We start from the raw sequence: 18,597 nt of genomic DNA, 5'->3' as shown, positions 1-18,597 counted from the left end.
CGCCCGTGCCTGCGTCACCAGCAGGAAGAGGGAAGATAAGATGTTGCTTTTTTCCCTCTGGTACAAGGGAGGGCATTTTTCACATAGGCAGTTTATCTCCTGCTTAAAACAAAAAGGGAAGGAAAATCCCTCCCTGCCCGGTGGTGGTCCCACTCTGACCACCTGGCAGCCAATGAGAAGCCCTCACAAACTTGGACCCCTGTTCTTCCCCTGTGTCCTGTTCAGAACACATGTCCCCAAGCTCCTCCTCAACCTGGTGAAAGCACGACTCTCTGCGCTCTCCCAGCTTACCTGCGATTCACCACAGCTTGCCTGTCCCAAGGCGAAATTCTCTGCCATTCCTGGATAAACCCATTTTGCTGGTAAAATAACTGCCTCTTTTATTTTTGAGGTTAACAGGAGATATAGAGAAAAGGAGGAGGAAAAGTCAGAAATAAAAATCTAAAATTGGAAATAGTCTAGATAGTAGAAATAAATCCAAATACCTTGTAAAAAGGACTAATTTTAATTGGTGTGATGTAAAGAAGCATAGTGTCAAGGGGGCGGTGTCATTTCCACAAGTAACACTGAGGAAGTCACTGTTTCAAATGTATTTATAATCCCTGGGTCAGAGGGGGCTCTATCTAGTAGGGAGATGGAAGGACTTAAACTGGGTGACTCTGCCAGCGGTGGGATGAATGCCAAAGAGGCAAAGGGAGAGACGATGGTGTTGAGTTCATGGCCAGGCAGCTTCACTCTGATCATTGAAGTGCCCGCCTTCAGCAGGACACCCCGTGCAAATTGTTTTGTTCAAGGCAGTGACAGGCAATAGATTACATCTGAGCTTTGTACACACGAGGTTCCAAAGCACTAACTTGAATGCCCACCCACACATTCTCCCCTTATCCCTTGACCAGAACATCCACTTTAGAGTTGGCAGCCTCAGAAAACCCCACAGTTGAGACCAAAGGACACTTTTCAGAGTTCCAGGTTCAGCTGGGCACCCTGGACTTAAGCCACCTGAGACACTTGAGCATTTAGGTTTTTTGTTTTTTTTAATTAATTAATTTAGTTATTTTTGGCTGCATTGGGTTTTAGTTGCTACACGCGGGCCTTCTCTAGTTGCAGGGAGGAGGGGCTACTCTTCGTTGCGGTGCGCAGGCTTCTCGTTGTGGTGGCTTCTCTTGTTGCGGAGCACGGGCTCTGGGCGTGCAGGCTTCAGTAGTTGTGGCACGTGGGCTCAGTAGTTGTGGCTTGAGGGCTCTAGAGCTCAGGCTCAGTAGTTGTGGCTCACGGGCTTAGTTGCTCCGTGGCACGTGGGATCTTCCCAGGCCAGGGCTCAAACCCACGTCCCCTGCATTGGCAGGCTGATTCTTAACCACTGCGCTACCAGGGAAGCCTGGGCATTTAGTTTTAAAATATTTCAGGATACTTTCAAATGACATGGCTAGTGTCTTGTGGGTAAATAGGTGCAGGAATCCAGGGGCACTGGTGGGTGACCCTAACTTTGTCTTCCTGAGCTCTACCAGCAGGAAGTCATTACCGCTGCAGGTTTTCCAAGGCAAGAATCCAAGCCTCCAAGCCCGACCCACGTACACTGGGTGCAGTCACCTGTCCACAGGAGATGACAGGTGCGTGAGGTCCTTTGGATGGCGTTGCACAATAGTGAGGGTATCATTGCGGGGGCCCCAATCATCTTATAAAACCAGACGACAGCCAGCCTCTCACACTAGAAGATGGACCAGCGAGTTACACTTAGGTATTTAGAAGTAAAACCTCATCTCAGAGGTCCCTCAGCTGACAGCTTGGGGAGAGGGAAAATGTGTGTATGCCCTTCATCATGGAAAAATACGAAACCACTACTGGGGGAAGAAAAACGTACATGTGTGTACTGTCTAAAATGTTTCTCTGATCACATCACTCCTCTGATCAAAACCCCTCAGTGGGGACTTCCCTGGCGATCCAGCGGTTAAGACACCGCGCTTCTAATGCAGAGGGCGAGGATTCGATCCCTGGTCATGCACATGCAGCATGGCCGCAGCCAGAAGAAAAACCCCAAAAACCTCAATGGCGCCCCATCGCCGGTGCAATGATGTGCATACTCTCCAGACTAGCATCCAAGGCCCTTTCCATCTTCAGCCATAAGTCCTCTTTCATCTGCTTCAGGCAGCCTGGACCCCTCGCTCTTTGGGGGACTAAAGTCACCTGAACTGGAGCAGGGGCCCCAGCCAAAGGGCAGGTAGGTTTCGTTTATTTATTTATTTATTTATTTTATTTTTGGCTGCGTTGGGTCTTCGTTGCTGCGCAGGGGCTTCCTCTAGTTGCAGCAAGCAGGGGCTACTCTTCGTTGCGGTGCGTGGTGCGTGGGCTTCTCATTGCGGTGGCTTCTCTTGTTGCCAAGCAGGGCTCTAGGCGCCCGGGCTTCAGTAGTTGTGGCACGCAGGCTCAGTAGTTGTGGTGCACGGGCTTCAGTAGCTGTGGCTCGCGGGCTCTAGAGCGCAGGCTCAGTAGTTCTGGCACAGGGGCTTAGTTGCCCCGCGGCACGTGGGAATCATGACGGACCAGGGCTCAAACCCATGTCCCCTGCATTGGCAGGCGGATTCTTAACCACTGCGCCACCAGGGACGCCCCCAAGGGCAGGTAAGTTTCAGCCACCTGCACCTGCGATGCTCTCCCCACACCCGTCTGCCACCCCTCCCCCAGCCGCATTCTGTCCCGCCTTCGAACCTCCCCGCACCTGGTTCTCATCACAGCATCTCTCGCTCTCCGGTGGTTGCGCACCTCAAGTCTGCACCACCCTCCGGTTACGCACTTTTCCGATAGGTCTGCGGTGTTACCCTAAGTTAAAAACGGAACGAAGGCTCTGCCCAGCGTTTCAAGCTCTCAGCGCGGCACACAGGCCACCGGGGAAGCGGGTCGAGCTGGCCAAAGGGACTCGACGCTCGCGGCTTTCCCTCCCTTGGGCTACAACCTGCCCCGTGACCGGCGGGGCGGGGCTCTTTCATAAGCGGCCGCCCAATAGCGGCGCGAGGGGGCCTCGTGTGGGCGGGCGGCACGAGAGCGCGGGGTAGGGGCGGCCAGGCGGCCGCTGCGGGGAGGCAAACCCCTCTAGGCAGCCGGCGCCGGGGGTGGGGGCGCCGCTGGGGGTAGCGCGTCTGCTTTGAGGTTCTCGGAGTCCGCGGTGCGGGGCTGGGCGCCGTCGGGCGTCCGCAGCGACTGCGGGCTGCGCGGAAAGGCGGGTGGCGTGGGACGCACGCGCCGAGGAGCCCGGGCGCCGCGGCGGGAGTTCGCGGGACCTCTCCGCCCCCGGGTGGCCGGGGCTCCGCGGGCTGTCCAGTTCTGAGCCGGCTCTTCTGCACTCCGACCCGAGGTCAGAGGCGCCCGAGCTTCGGCCCAGCTGACCAGGGTGTTCCCGGCGGCCCTCTCTCCGCCGTCGGTGCCCGGGACGCGAAGTCCCTCCGTGGAACGAAGAGCCCGGGTGTCTCCCCGGGTCCCGGCGCCTCTCGGGAACCTGTGATCCCACCCCATGCCGAGCCCCTGCCAGGGCCCTGAGGCTCTCCTGAGGGAGCTCCTAACTAAACGGTTGAACGGCTGCGGGTGTAGACGACCCGACCAGCTCCAGCGGGCTGCGCGCAGGACCAGAAGCGGGAGTCCGCCCGGCTCCGGACTCGCTGGAGTGAGGAGAGCCGACGGGGGGGTGAGTCTTCTGCCTCCGCGGTGACCCCCGGGCAGTCCTCATCTGGATTAGCTCTTGTGCACTGCAGGGGACCGCGACAGGTGTCCAGAGTAGGGGCACAGCCCCCCAAAAGAGAACCGTGTGGGCGAGCTTTCAAACCGGCTTCACTCCGGAGCCTCTGCCTCTGTTAGCCCACAGCCCTGAACTCAGCCCGCTGCCCCCTCGGGGTGTAGGGGTCACAGGGTGCCGGCGTGGAGACCCCTCTCTGAGGGGCCTGGGGCTAGAAGCACGCAGGGCTCTGAGCCTCCCCAGCCGCTCCGACCCAGCAGACAGGGAGGGGGGCCGGGGGGGCTGCTTGGTGTCGGTTTTCTCTAGTTCCTGCCTCTAGAGACCTCAAGCCCTGAGCGCATGAAGAGAAAATGAGGGCCTTAAAGCAGGGAGGGGGGCCTGGAAAGGGAGTCCAGTCTCTGGGTTTCAGACCAAGTAACGCATTAAGAGGCGTCAGACTCCTGGAGAATCTCAGGACCCCTCCTCTCCCCGCGCCCTGCTCGGATCCCCCCGCCCCTACCTCCACCCGGGGGCGGGGCCAGGCGGGCAGTGCCAGCCCGAGGGCGCCACGCCCAGGCACACGGCCTGGGGACCCGAGAGACCCCTCACCACCCTGGCCAGCCCCGCACAAAGCTGCCTCTGTGGACCTGGAGCCTTCTGTCCTGGGTGACTGGGTGCTTGGGGGTCCCCTCCTCCAACCCAGAGTCAGGGGAGCTCTGCTTGGGGGAGAAGCTCTTGGGACTCGGGGGGCCCCTGTCAAGAACAGCACCGAGGCCAAGCTTCTGTGACACTGCGGTCCTGGCAAACAGCTCTGCCTGGAAACTGCCAGATGCTTGAGTCGGGGTCCAGTCCGGAACGGAGACTGCAGAAAGAGCGGATATAAAAGCAGAGCCTGGAAACTCCCTCTCCTACCCTCAGACTCTTGAGCATAGCGTGGCCGAAGGAGAACATTCCCAGTGGCCCCTGCTCGGCCTGAACTGAGGTGGCCCTGGTAGGATGTGTCGCCAGCTCCCGGGGGTAGGATGTGTCGCCAGCTCCCGGGGTCCTGGCCGTCTCCCTTCTGCATCTGGATCCTCCTCAGTTTCCTGTTCCTGGAAAACCCTCCCTGTCTTTCTAAAGACATGTTGTAAGTGTTAAGCTGTGGCCTGGGCTTTCTGCATTAGCCTGTGTTCTTATCCCAATCAAAAGTCAAGTGAGATCTCCCTAAACACCCCGATTCCTCACCAAGCAGGATGAGGTGTCTGTGATCTGAGGGACTGCTGGTACGGGACCCCTGAGTCCCCCTCCCTGCTCAGGCAGGAGGCAGGACTGGCTGAGAAGTGGGCCTCAGGTCCCTCATGCCCTGTGGTGGGCTCCACCTGGGGGCTCAGCCACACAGTCCTCGTGCCCCGTGTCCTCGTGGGGGATGGACCTCGCTTTCCCTCTGGATAGAGTAAGAATTGGCATTTACAGGCACCCACCCTGAGCCGCTGGCATCTTGTGAGGAAGATGCAGCCAGCAACTCTGCCTGAGGCCACTGCACACAGGAAAGGAGATGCTCCAGCCTGTGCTGGACCAACTGGACATTGGTGAGTGGACAATGTGCCCTGGGCACCCACAGTAGATCAGCATGTCTGGAGCCTCCTCTCTGGCCCAGGAGGCTGGATACATGTGGAAGCAGAGGAACCACAGGATGTGGGCTGTGGCCGGTGCCAGTGGCGTCCACATGCTTCCTCTGGCCTGTCTGTCCACTCGGCTCCCCCTGGGGCTGCTGTGTGTCCCGGGTGTGGATCAGGGACAGAAGCCTGAGCTTCCAGCCCTGCCCTGAGACTGTGGATGCAGGCCGTGCCCGGCTGGCTCCTGGCTTTGCCGTGTGATTGTCTGATCCAAGCCTCCTTTGAACTCTGGTCTGTCTAGCCCAGCAGGTGGGAGGAATTGGCCTTGATGCTCTGCTTGTTCTTAGACTCCTGAGCAGGGCTTTCCAGCTGGGAGGGGCTCCTGCTTACCTTCTAGCCCCTTCTCCAGTTCACCCCATCCCCTGCCCGAGGCCTGGAGAGCCAGGGGTGAGGCCGGCTGGGAGCCAGCAGTTGGCACTGGACCTTTAGAGGCATTGTCCAGACACTGTCTGCTGCTCGGTGACCTGAGGACGTAACACACCCCTAGGCTTAGATCTTTCTTAAAAGGAGAATTTTCTTTTTTTTAGTCAACAACTTGCATAAAACCTGCTATTTTTTCTTTCTTTCCTTTTGCTTTTTTTAAAAATTTATTTTTATTGATATACAATAGGCAACATTCTATTAGTTTCAGGTGCACAACATAATGACTTGATACGTGTATATATTGCGAGTAAATGGAGAATTTTTATACTATCACTACTGTGTGTCTGCTGTAGATTGGTGCTTTTCTAGTCCAGGGGACACCAAGGGCGCTTGTTAAACCTGCAGGTTCCTGGGTTCCCGTCTGAGGCGGGGCCTGGGAATCTGCATGCTCAACAAGGTACCCCACCCCCACTCTACCGCAGCAGGGTGGCCAAGCTCTGACGACATGCCCTCTGTCCCCCAGCCCTCATCTCCCCTACCTCACCTCCCCCATCACACACACACACACACACACACGCCACGGCCTTCCACGTCGTATGTCTCCCCAGGACTCCAAGCCCCTGTAGGCATTCTCTTGTCACTTCTGAAGAGGTGAAGCAGCACAGCGTGAGAGGGAGGGATGGGAATTTCTATATCTTTTCTGGTTTGTTCTATAGGTCCATACATTTGTCGTATCACTCACTGCACATATGGTAAAGCATATGCACTTAAGTGTGAAGTATGCTTCAAAGTCTTTTGACTTTTGAATTACAGAAGTGGACACAGTTGTATTGGGTCGCCCTGTCTGGAGAGGAGGACTGGGCAAGTGATGTGCCATCTGCATCCTTACGGTGTTGCTCCCGCCCTGGATGGACCAGGGCACCGGCTTCAGGGTTACCTGTTTCCTGACAGCTCTGGGGGCGCTGAGGCCCCGAGACCCTGCTGGTGAGAGTGGCTTTCTGCTGACGGGACAAGAGGTCCAAGTTGAAGTTTGCTACTTACCGGCCCCCAAGTGTCTACAGCAGTTGTAGAACCCTTCCAGCTCCATCCTGAGCACCCAGACTCTGCCCTCATGGTGGACAATGAGATCATCCATGATGCCCCAACCTGGACACCGAGTTCCCCATTCCCCACCTACACCAGCCTCAACTGGCTCATCTCTGCCTCCCTGCTTTGAGGATGCCCTGACCTGGACCTCACGGAGCTCCAGGTGCCTCTGGTCACTGACTCACCCGTTGTCTTGGCTGCAAAGGCCTACCAGAGGAGCTCCCAGTGTCCGAGATCTCCAGTGCCTGCTTTGAACCCTCCAGCCACAGGGTCGAGTGCGGCCCCCGCCATGGCAGATCCACAATGGAGACCCGGTGCCCAGGATGGGAGCTGCCGTGGCTATGGTCAAGGGCAGGCACCCGTCCGGCTGGGCTGGTGTCCCACGGCTTTCAAGGCAAGTGGGAATGAAGGGGAGGGATTGGCGGCGGCCTGTGGACCCCCTGAGCGGGGCAGGTCCTGCAGAGCTGGAGGCATGAAAACAAACACACTAGGGATGGGAGAGTCCTGCAAATTCAGCTTCAGAGGCTGTCTTTCACTTAACAGATCCCACTGTGTCTGGAACCCAGGTCTTTGGCCTGTGCCACAGGGTCGAATCTATCCGAAAGTTTGCCTTTGTGAAAGGAAAAGTGTTTTGTGCCTGTTAGCCTGGCAGACAGGCATCCCCGGGCCTGCCAGTCAGGCTGGGGTGAGGGTCTCACCGGTCACATGCCGGGGACACACCCGCTCACTGTGGCTCCCACAGGGGCCGGGGCGGGCGGGGCGGGGCGGCAGGGGCAGTAACAGAAAGGCCTCCATTCAGATAACAGACAACACGGGGTCAGAGGTCTAAGAACACCGTCTCTTCCTTTTTTTTTTTTTTTTTTTTTTTTTGCTGTACGCGGGCCTCTCACTGCTGTGGCCTCTCCCGTCGCGGAGCACAGGCTCCGGACGCGCAGGCTCAGCGGCCATGGCTCACGGGCCCAGCCACTCCGCGGCATGTGGGATCCTCCCGGACCGGGGCACGAACCCGTGTCCCCTGCATCGGCAGGCGGACTCTCAACCACTGCGCCACCAGGGAAGCCCAAGATGCCCTTTTTAAAAAAAAATTTTTTTATTGAAGTACAGTTGATTCACAAGGTTGTGTTAATTTCTGCTGTACAGAAAAATGATTCAATTATACATACATCCTTTTTCCGATTCTTTTCCCATATAGGTCATTACAGAGTGTTGACTGTAGTTCCCTGTGCTATACAGTAGGACCTTGTTGTTAATCTGTTTTATATACAGTAGTGTGTATCTGTTAATCCCAAACTCCTAATTTATCCCTTCCCCACCTTTCCCCTTTTGTAACCATGAGTTTGTTTTCTATGTCTGTGAGTCTGTTTCCGTTTCGCAAATAAGTTCATTTGTGTCGTATTTTAGATTTCACATGTAAGTGACATCATATGGTATTTGCCTTTCTCTCTCTGACTTGCTTCATTTAGTATGATAATCTCTAGGCCCATCCATGTTGCTGCAAATGGCATCATTTCATTCTTTTTTATGGCTGAGTAGTATTCCCTTGTGTATATGTACCACATGAAGTTGCCCTTTTTTAAAAACACTGAATAGGAAATGTATTTATATATTCTGAACAGAGCAATGTTTAAAGTAGGTTAAGTTTAGATCCAATTGGAGATTGTCACAAGGTTTTATATTTTTTTAACTATTAATTTTCTAAACTACAGGAAAGTGGTGAGACTAGCATAATTAATGCCCATATACCCACTACCTGGATTCAATGTCTGAGTCTACTGTGTTTATTTTGCTCTGCTGACCCATTTAAACTCACTTATAGCTATTACATAACACACAAATCTGTTTTTTGTGACTAACGAAACTAATAATACTTCCCCAAATAATACCTAATCAGTATTCAAACTTTCCCAGTCGCCACAAAATTTGAGTCAGTTTTTCAAAGTCAGCATATAATCAAGGACCAAGTGTTGTATTTATTTGTGTCTTAAACTTTTTGACATAAAGCAGCCACCCTTTTTCTGGACTGTGATTTTGAAGGCACTCGTCTCACCGTCTTGAACGCCCCACGTTCTGGAGTTCTGTTCCCTGGTGGTGGGCAGCACGTGGCTCTGTGCCTCCGTTTCTTGCAGGCTGGCAGACCAACCGCAGGTGACCGCCCCTCCCAGTTATAAGAACCCCTGTACAGACAACTTCCAGGGAACACAGACGCAGGCACTCGTGCTACTTGCTGGTTCTTCTTAGCTCGACATGAGCCACCCGCCCCGCGGTGGCGCCGGGGGACAGCGGGGGGGGGGGGCCTGCGTGGTCGGCTGAGGCCCCAGTCCCCCCGGTGCCCAGTGTGTGGGTGCCAGGGGGAGGACAGGAGCCCCCTGAGGACCTGGCCGCCTTGGAAGACCGTGAAGAGGGGCACAGGGTGGGGGGATGGCGAGGACGAGAGTGAGGACCCGGATGTTAAGCCGTCTCTCCGCACTTCTGCATCCTCCGTTCCCACGCCCCGGGCGGGCGGAAGTGTGATGCGGGATTCCGCCGGGCAGTGGGCCGTCCCCAACCTTCCAACGCCCTTGCCCTCCTTCCAAGGTAGCGCAGGGTGGCCTCCGCCCGCAGCGGCGCCCGTGGTTCCGGGTGAGCCCCACGGGTGTTAGGACCGGCCTCAGGGAAAGGTGAGCCGCGCCGCCTAGGGGCTCCGGCTGGAGCTGCTGCGGGTGCGCCTGCCCGGGAGCCGAGGGAGCGCGTCTCAGGCCCTGGGCCCAGGAGGTTGTCCCCGCGAGGGCAGTGGAGGCCGAGGTCCTGTGCACTCGCAGGCCGCTCCGCGAGCGTCTTACAACGGCTCCCCCCGACACCTTGTTAAGGCACGGCGTCCAAGAACCAGGATTCCAAAAGACGAGCCCCTGAAATAATTTACAAAGTGCCCATGAGCCTCTTAGGCGAGGAGGTCTATAGCTTTTATCCTCAACGGGGTCCCCAAACAGAAAGGAACTACTTTTCTAGGGTCTGTGGTCTGAGAGATCAGTGTGGTGTCAGTGCAAGGGCACGGCAGGAACCAAGGGCTGGGCGACGCTCTGCCAGCGCAGCCCGGGGTCCAGGTGGCTTGAGAGGCCCCTTCGGCAAGGGGCGCGGGGGCCCGTGCTCTCGGCCTGGGGCTCCCTGCTCTGATTTTTGGACGCTCACTTCCGGCCTCTAGCTCAGGATGTGTGTCTGCGCCAGTGAGCCCTGGGGCTGCTTAGGAATGTCACTGGAGGCCTTGCCTTGGGTTCAGGGGACGAGATACTAGCGTTAACCTAGGAACTGACCCCAGCGTCTGTGAGCCCTGCCTGATGGACCCCTGAGAGGGGTTGCTGAGAGGATGGCGCCCAGCCCCACCCCGTGACCCCCACAGGGCCGGCACGTGCGCGCCACGGGGGCTGTCAGTCCCAGGCTGTGGCTCTGGCCCCCCAGCATCCTGTGTCCCCACAGGTCTGAGGGCAGAGCTCTGACAGTCCCTGCTCGACAAGGCCCTCAGCCTATTTTACTGGTTTGTCTTAATCTTAAAAAGCCCAGCTCTGGCCCTGGCCTGGGCCTTACCTGCACCCCTTTCTTCCATTTTAGGGAATAGAGTCTCCCTCGCTAGAGGTGTTAACTTTTTTTTAAATTTTATTTATTTTATTTATTTATCTTAGGCTGCGATGGGTCTTCGTTGCTGCGTGCAGGCTTTCTCTTGTTGTGGTGAGCGGGGGCCACTCTTCTTTGCTGTGCAGAGGCTTCTCATTGCGGTGGCTTCTCTTGTTGTGGAGCATGGGCTCTAGGTGCGTGGGCTTCAGTAGTCGTGGCACAGGGCTCAGTAGTTGTGGCGCACGGGCTTAGTTGCTCTGTGACATGTGGGATCTTCCCGGACCAGGGCTCGAACCCGTGTCCCCTGCATTGGCAGGCAGATTCTTAACCACCGCGCCACCAGGGAAGCCCCTAGAGCTGTTAACCTTCTACTTAAGAACCTTTTAACCTCATGGTTCCTCTAGGACTCTGGGGGCTGGGATTGGAGGGGCAGTTAAGGAACAAGAGGAAAGGGGGTTGGTCAGAGAAACCTTCCCCGGGGCCATGTCAAGGATCTGGGTCTATGTTGGGTGGGTCCATCCAGCCTGCTCTGCTGGAATCTTACCTGGACACCAACAGCCGACATTCTCTTTCCTCTCTTCCTTTCTCTGCTTTTTCCGTTGCTGGGCACATGAATTCATACATATCAATATTAGCAGTCCTTCCGTTTGTTCAAAGCACCAAGGAGAGCGACCACCACCCCTCATCACACAGGAGCCCAGGCAACGGGAAGGAGGAAGGCCAGGGAGGGTCGGACACGTCACCCTGAGCCGAGCCCCCCCCAGCCCCCGCCGTGGTCCCGTACCAGATAGTGACTCAGTCACTAGTGGGCAGAGCAAGCCGCGTGATTCACCTGGACAAAGTCCCAGCTGCCGTTTCCTTCTCTCGCGGCCCTAAACTGGAATAGATGTGAGTCATGCTCTTTTCCCACCTCCCATCCTTTTTGAATTTTTTAAATAAGCAGGGAGGATCTTTGTTAAATCTGTGCTGGACCCCACCTCCAAGACCCAGCTGGAGCCAAGTCCCTCGGTCCCCAGGGAGAGCCTTGCCCGGGTTCCTTCCAAAGTAGGGAGCCCTTGGTAGGGTGAGGGTGGAAGGAGAAAGCACTGCCTTCGGAGCTGTGGCCTGAACTGGAGATACCTGAAGTCAGTAGGCGCTCTGCCTAATGCGTGAGCGTGAAGTGACCGCTTCCCCAGCGGGGCTGGGATGTTCTCAAAGCTGCTGTTCCTGGGCTGCAGCTGGAGCTGTAGGACTGCGGTCCTGACCACAGCAGAGGTCCGAACCCAGGAGGCTTCCTGCAGGCACCACCACCTCCCCTGACCCGGCCCCCGGGGGAGGTTGGCGGTTCTCCTGCTGATGGTGCAGGGCGGAAGACGACGGGGAATTAGCCCCAATACGGGCGGGAAGGCTACAGCACCTGGCCCATAGCCCAGGCAAAAGAGAAAATTCCTGTGCTCAGAGGCCGTATGGATGGGGCGGGAGGCTGTTCCTCTCTCCGTGGTGCCCGGTTTCAGGCTGGCTCCACACCTGAGCTGTGCCCAGGTGGCTGAGACCAGAGCCTTTAGATCTGACCGCTCTCAGGGGTAAGTTTGTCTTCTGTCGGACGCGTTAACACGTTTCCGCACGCATAAGATGAAAGACAGGCTCCCGGGTCAAACTGTTCCTCTGTGAAGCTTTTAACAGTCTTCCTAGTCTCATGTGTTCCCCGCCTCCTCCCCGGGGACAGCTGCCATGTGAGAACCTGCTGGCTCTGTCCATCCTTAGAGCTCCGGCGAATTGGATGAGAACTGTGTGGATGAGCCTGGAGGGTACGGGGGGCCCCAGCCCGGCCCAGGGGAGGCTTCCGGGAGCCGGGTGCTGAAGGTGGCAGAGGCGGGTGTAGGAAAAGGTGTGGGAAATGCGGGCACACTTATGCTCAGATGATGCTGGGTCGTTTGTAGCTGAAACTCGAGGTGGAGGAAGAGGCAGCTAGAGAAAAGCTTACAGAGCTGGATGACCTCGGCTTTGCATTTCTTTCTCAAATATTTATCGAGCATTTCTACATGCCATGGATTTTTCTAGACGGTATAGGGAACCAGTGGGGAACAAAGGAGTTTAACTTCCTCCTGTATGAAATCTTCAGGTGCCGCACTTGGGAAGAACCTGTCCTCAGGGCAGTGGTTCTCAGCCTGCGGTGAAGCCGCGAGATGTTTTAGGTTGTCCCACTGGGGCACGTGGTAGGTAGACACCAGGGGCGCTGCTCTACACCCTACAAAGCACAGGACAGGTCCCCACCACAAGAATGATCCCTCCCCCAATGTCAATAGTGCTGAGCTGGGAAGACCTAGCCTCACAGGATGGCTTGGTGTTTGCAGGAGGGGAGCTTTCGGGGTGGGCAGGTCTCCACGCACGGGCGGTGAGGGGACAGCGGCAGCTGTAGTGACCAGGGTGGTGAACAGGCTTCCCTCAGAGCAGTGAGGGGGGGGAGGGAGGGCTGGGGTCACGGCACTTGGTGGCCAGATGACATGTCACATGGAGTGGAGCGTGGTTGACTTTGGATTCCTGCCTCGGCCCTCATGCGATGCTGTCCCTGCCATGTGGTTCCATATGGATTTGGAGACGGATTCAGCTCTGGACGTTGTATGACTCCCCTGGGGCTGCCATAACAGAGTCCCACAGGCTGGGAGCCTTCAACCACAGAAGTTAATTTTCTCACTGTTCTGGGGGCTGGATGTCCACCATCAAGGTGTCAGCGGGGTTGGATTCTTCCGAGGCCTTTCTCCTCGCTTCACAGACGGCCGTCTTCCTCCTGCTTCTTCCCTCTGTGCCTACATCCTAGTTCTCTCCTCTGTAAGGACACCAGTCATACGGGGCTCACCCGGTGACCTCAGCTTGTCCTCATCACCTCTTTAAAGGTCCTGTCTCCAAACGGTCACATTCCGAGGTGCTGGGGCCAGGACTTCAGGGGCACAGTTCAGCCCCTAGTAGATCGTTCAGCTCGAGGTGCCCAGGGGCTGCTCTGGAGCCTGAGGTCAGGGCGAGGTCAGCTGTGGGGAGTGTGGAAGGACAGAAGGGACCGTCGGGGTGCAGCTGTCCACAGCGGGAGAGACGCCCAGCCACGAGAGGAGAGCCACAGACGGCTAGAGCACAGGATGTGTCCTGGTGCGGAGTACGAGGCCCAGAGATGCGGTGACAGCTGGGTGCTTGGACAGGTGCGTCTGAAGGTGGGAAGTTGACTTCCTGGGAGAAGAATTCATTTTATTTATTCACATGAATGCAAGACACGAGTCAGACAGTCTTCAAGACTTTTGATCTTCTGGGGGCAGGGGAAGAAGCACCTGGAGCGAGACGCCCCCCACCCCGGCACCCTTGGGGACCATAACGTCAGCTCCTCAAGCAGTACACGTGGCCCCACCCCCGAACCCTGGGGCCTCAGCACAGCCACTGCCAAGGGGTCCCTGGCACAGGGGCTGCGACACCTGCCATTGGAGTCTAAGCTTAGGAGTGAAGAAACAAAGTCAGGGGAGGAAGCTCTGTGAACAGGCCACAGTACAATGTGACTGTGAACCTGGGCCGACAGTCCCCGTGGGGTTGACTGAATGGGTTTTCAAGGCTGCATAGGAGTTGACCAGGCCGATTGGAAGGAATGAGGCAGAGGGCACAACCAAACATCTCAGAACTACACCCAGCTTTCCCTGGAGGAGCAGGGCAGAGTGGTGAAAAAAGGTGAAGACTACGGAGCAGGCCGTTCACGGGAGAGGGACCCCTGCCCAGACAGGAGCCCCCTGGTGAGGAATGAGGGCCCCAGAGGCGGGGCCTAGTTGCAGCGAGCGGGGGCTACTCTTCTTTGCGGTGCGCGGGCTTCTCATTGCGGTGGCTTCTCTTGTTGTGGAGCACAGGCTTCAGTAGTTATGGCACGCAGCCTCAGTAGTTGTGGCTCGTGGGCTCAGTAGCCATGGCTCGCGGGCTCTAGAGCACAGGCTCAGTAGCTGTGGCGCACAGGGCTTAGTTGCTGTGCGGCATGTGGGATCTTCCCAGACCAGGGCTCGAACCCGTATCCCCTGCATTGGCAGGCGGATTCTTAACCACTACACCACCAGGGTTCCTGTGTGGGTGCATCCCACGAGGTACGTGCCCAGCTCGGAGCCAGGTTAAAGGTCTCGGGGCGAGGTGAGGGGGAGCTCTGGTGCCCGGCTGTGGGCAGAGAGGTGCGGTGACCACCTGAGACCTCAGGAGTGCAGGGGTTAAGGTTCAAGGGGCGGCCATAAAGGTTGGTCCTCCCCGTGTCCCTGACACCTCAGCCCCACCTCACCGTGAGGCCAGCTCATCGCCCAGGGAGATGCAGCTGGTGACCTAAAACCTGCTCAAAAGGACCCAGCAGGACCCAGCCGAGGGGCGTCGTGGGCCCCCCTGGGGCTTCCTCCCCTCTGCAGCCCCGTCCTCGGGAAGAAAGCCCGGGAGTGTGCCGCTGGGGGGAGGAATTCTTTCCTCGGGTCATTCCTTCTCTGTAAACTGAGGGGTGTGGACTCGATCTCCAGCTGAGGACACCCCCGTGTCTCTCTGGACGAGGGTGCAGAACCCAGGCAACGGGGGAGAAGTTGAAGGAGGGCCCGTCTGCGGTTCTTCCCAGCAAGTCCAGGCCACTGCCGGCCTCTCCCGGGAGGGGCGGCTTTCCTGCCGTCGGAAGGGCAGGAGGCGAGTCCCACGCGGGATTTCATGCAGCAGCAACTAGCGGGGAGGCAGCAGACCCTGGCCCGTTTGGCCATCTTCTTCTAGAGAGCAGCTCGGGGGCAAGAGGCCCCATCCCTGGTGGCCGGGCCCCTCGGTGTGGATTTTATTAGCCCTGAGCACAAGTCACATCTACTTGCTGCGTTTAAGGCTCTGCAGAGGTGTGAGGGGCCGCGTGGGAATCCAGCAGTGTTACTCATGCTTGAGAACCAGCTGGACTGGCCAGATGTGAGTCCCAGCTTCGCTGCTCAGGAACTGCGTGTGGCCCCGTCCAGTCGCTGGGCCTCAGTTTCCCATCTATAAACTGAGACCGAAACAGTAGGACCCGCGGCCAAGGGCTGTGAGGAGGATTAAGTGCCTAGAACAGCACCTGGGGCACCTCGAGGGTCCCCGGTGTTGGCTGTTGTCAGCGTGGCCGTCAGCAGAAGCCCGCCCCCAGCCCCCGGGACCGATCTGGGCGGTCGCCTTCCATCGATGCTCTGAACGCAATGAGCTTCTGTTCTGATTCCCTTCTTTGTGCCTCCCTGTAGCTCTTCCTTTCGCCCAAAATAAGCGCTCTTGAAGACACTTGCTGTCTGGTTAGTTACCCCGATTTCTGCAGCCCAGGCCTCTCACCCGTCGTGCTCAGTGTCCGGAGCCGCACGACTGGCCCCGAGCGTGGGGCTCATGGCACGAAGTGGCTCCCGACCCCTCCCGCTCGCCCTCTCGCTGCCAGACCCGCCGCCGCCCCCGCGCTCCCAGCAGCTTGGAGGTAGGTCAGAGGGGCCATTCATTAGGTACAAGCAGGACTCTGTCCCCATTCCCAGCTACTCCGCCAGCAGTGAGACCCGAGTACTTCATCGGAGTGACGGGCCGGCGCTGGTTCCTGGCAGAAGGGCCTCCGACAGAAGGAATGCGCGTTAGTGACCAGGCTCCGGGCCTGCGGCTTGTGGCACTCGTCTCACGCCTTGTGACAAGCCACCCCAAATCTGGTGCCGGGCAACCACCGCCGCGTATTCGCTCAGGACTGTGTGAGCGGGCAGGGCTTGTGGAGGTGGCCCACCGTCCCCTGCCCCCCAGGTAGGGTGGGCGGGGCCACCTCCACTAAGGTGGCTGGACCGAGGCGTGGCCTGGGCTTCCCTCCCTCTGCCAAGCCTCTGGGTCCAGGGCCCCTCCCTCCAGCGGGGGGACACTTTGTTCACGGACGGCCACTTCCAGGTGGTGCACGGAAACCAGGGGGACTCGAAGGATCCACGCCCAAGGCCCAGGTTCACCGGGATGTGTTACACGCCGAACACCACCCCCGCTCCCCGCGGCCAAATCACATGCTGAGGTCCTAACCCTCAGTTCCTCAGGACCTGACGTCACTGGAAGTAGGGTCTCTGCAGATGTAACTGGAGGAGGGTGGACCCCGAATCCGACCTGACTGGTGTCCATATATAAGGGGGAGTTTGGACACAGACACGTACAAAGGAGAAGGTCCGTGAAGATTGGAGTTATGCGCCCACCGTTACCAGATCCTAGGAAAGAGGCCTGACAACCCCTCGACCTTGGAATTCCAGCCCCCAGAACTGTCAATGAGTTTCTGTTGTGTAAGCCACCCGGTTTGTGGCGCTTCGTGACCGTAGCCCAGCAAGCTAATACAGGAGGGGAATGACGTCCACCCTTGATGGGAGGGGTGTCCTCCGCGTCCAGGCTGGGGCCTTGCGGTGGCTGTGTTTGCAGACCCCCGCTGCTGAGGGCTCGCCGGTGGCCGTGGGGAAGCCGTCCCTCCTTTCTCATCTTGGAGAAGGCTTCTTTCTTGATTGTCCAGCTTTAAAACTTTGTGCCTCCCTGAGAGTTCTTTCGCCTGGATCAGAATCTCCTGCAGGGCTTGTCCACACAGACTGCTGGTCCCATCCCCCGACAATTGTCCAACCCAGCAGGTGGGGGCCTGGCACTCTGCCCGTCTACCAGGTTCTCTCAGGAGCACACGGGGAGTGGCCTGGAGGGCCTGGCGTCGGGGTCACCGGAGCTTTACCAACCACCCCAGGGCTTCTGGGGCTCATCTAGCGTAGCGTCCAGGCTCTGGTGTTGAGAGAGCCTGAGCTGGGGGTGACAAGTGCTGCTCCCGGGGCCCCAGACCACGAGGACCCAGCACGATGGGACCAGGTCAGGGCACACTTTTTTAGAAAAACTTTCCTCAGTGACACACACAGCCCAAGCAAGATAGAGCTTTAATAAAACGAAGAGAAAACTGTTCCTGGGAGTTGCCTGGCGGTCCGGTGGTTAGGACTCGGTGCCCTCACTGCCGAGGGCCCAGGTTTGATCCCTGGTCGGGGAACTAAGATCCTGCAAGCCGCGTGGCAAGTGTTCCTGACTCCCCGAGGTTACAGACCTGACTGCCCTGCAAGTCCCTGTGTCCTCCTCCCAATGCTCTGGACCTGCCTCCGGTCCCAGCGTCCCTATGGCCACCAACAGTTACAGGCCAAGAAAGGGCGGGGCTCACTCCTCGAAGCCGAGAAGAGGGTCCCTGCCTCGGACGCAGCCTAGCAGGGGCCCCACGTGGGCGCCGGGCCGCGCCCTTCCCACTGCGTCAGTGCCCTGTGGACCGGGATCAGAGTCACCTGAACCGACCCTGACCTGACAGGGCCAGCGTGCGGGTGGAAAGGAGCCCCGAGGACCCCGACGGACTCTAAGGGAAACGGATTCCATCGTGCTGACATGCTGCCGAGGTGCTGGACGGCCTGACACGTCGGCAGTGATTGCGTCCCTCGAGGTTTCAGCTCTTTGGGGAAGTGGCATTCCTGTTTCTCAGGTGCAGAACTGACTTCCAGCCAGGACAGGCCCTGCTCCTAGGTTGGCAGGGAGGGGAGGGAAAGCCTGGACGTTGGCCGAAGGGGCTTACCTGGTAGTGTGACCCGACGCGGTGTGTCTCTTGAGACTCTGACCCCTCACACGTGCAGCCTCCATTTGCTCCCTCAGCAGCCCTGAATGCCTTCATCCTACAGGTGAGACCACTTGGGATCACAGAGGTCCAGACCCCACCCCATGCTCCTGCCCTGCAAGGGGGCTGCCCCAGTGCCCGAGGAGCAGGGAGCCCTGGCTGCCCTGGCTGTCAGCCCTCTGGGTGATGGTACTGCTTCCGGGGATCCAACCAGATCCTAAAGCAGCCCAACCAGAAAGAGGAGGCGTGCGCCCTGAGGCCTTTTGGTGGGAAGTCTGCCCCTCCCCGCCCACCTGGGGTCAGGCGGGCAACACAGTGGAAACTCCTACCTGCCCAGGCCTGCGGGGGGGGGGGCTCCCGGGGGGTGGGAAGGAGCTCAGACCTGTAGTAGGAGCCCTGGGGTGCGCCAGCAGGGAGCCCCCCAGACACTGCCTGGGAGTGAGTGGAGGCCTGGGGTCCTCCTCCATGGGGGGAGCTCGGGGTAGGGGGAGGGCTGGGGGCTCTACATGCTGAGCCTTGGCACCCAGAGTGAACGGGCAGACAAGCTGATGCACCTGGGGGTCTGGCACCTGCCTCACAGGTTTGATTCCCTTTAACCCTCGTGCCAACGCTGT

Source organism: Mesoplodon mirus, assembly GCF_964341445.2.
Source record: "Mesoplodon mirus genome assembly, contig: HAP1_SCAFFOLD_859, whole genome shotgun sequence".
Classification (NCBI taxonomy): domain Eukaryota; kingdom Metazoa; phylum Chordata; class Mammalia; order Artiodactyla; family Ziphiidae; genus Mesoplodon; species Mesoplodon mirus.
Note: the sequence above shows the minus strand (reverse complement) of the source record.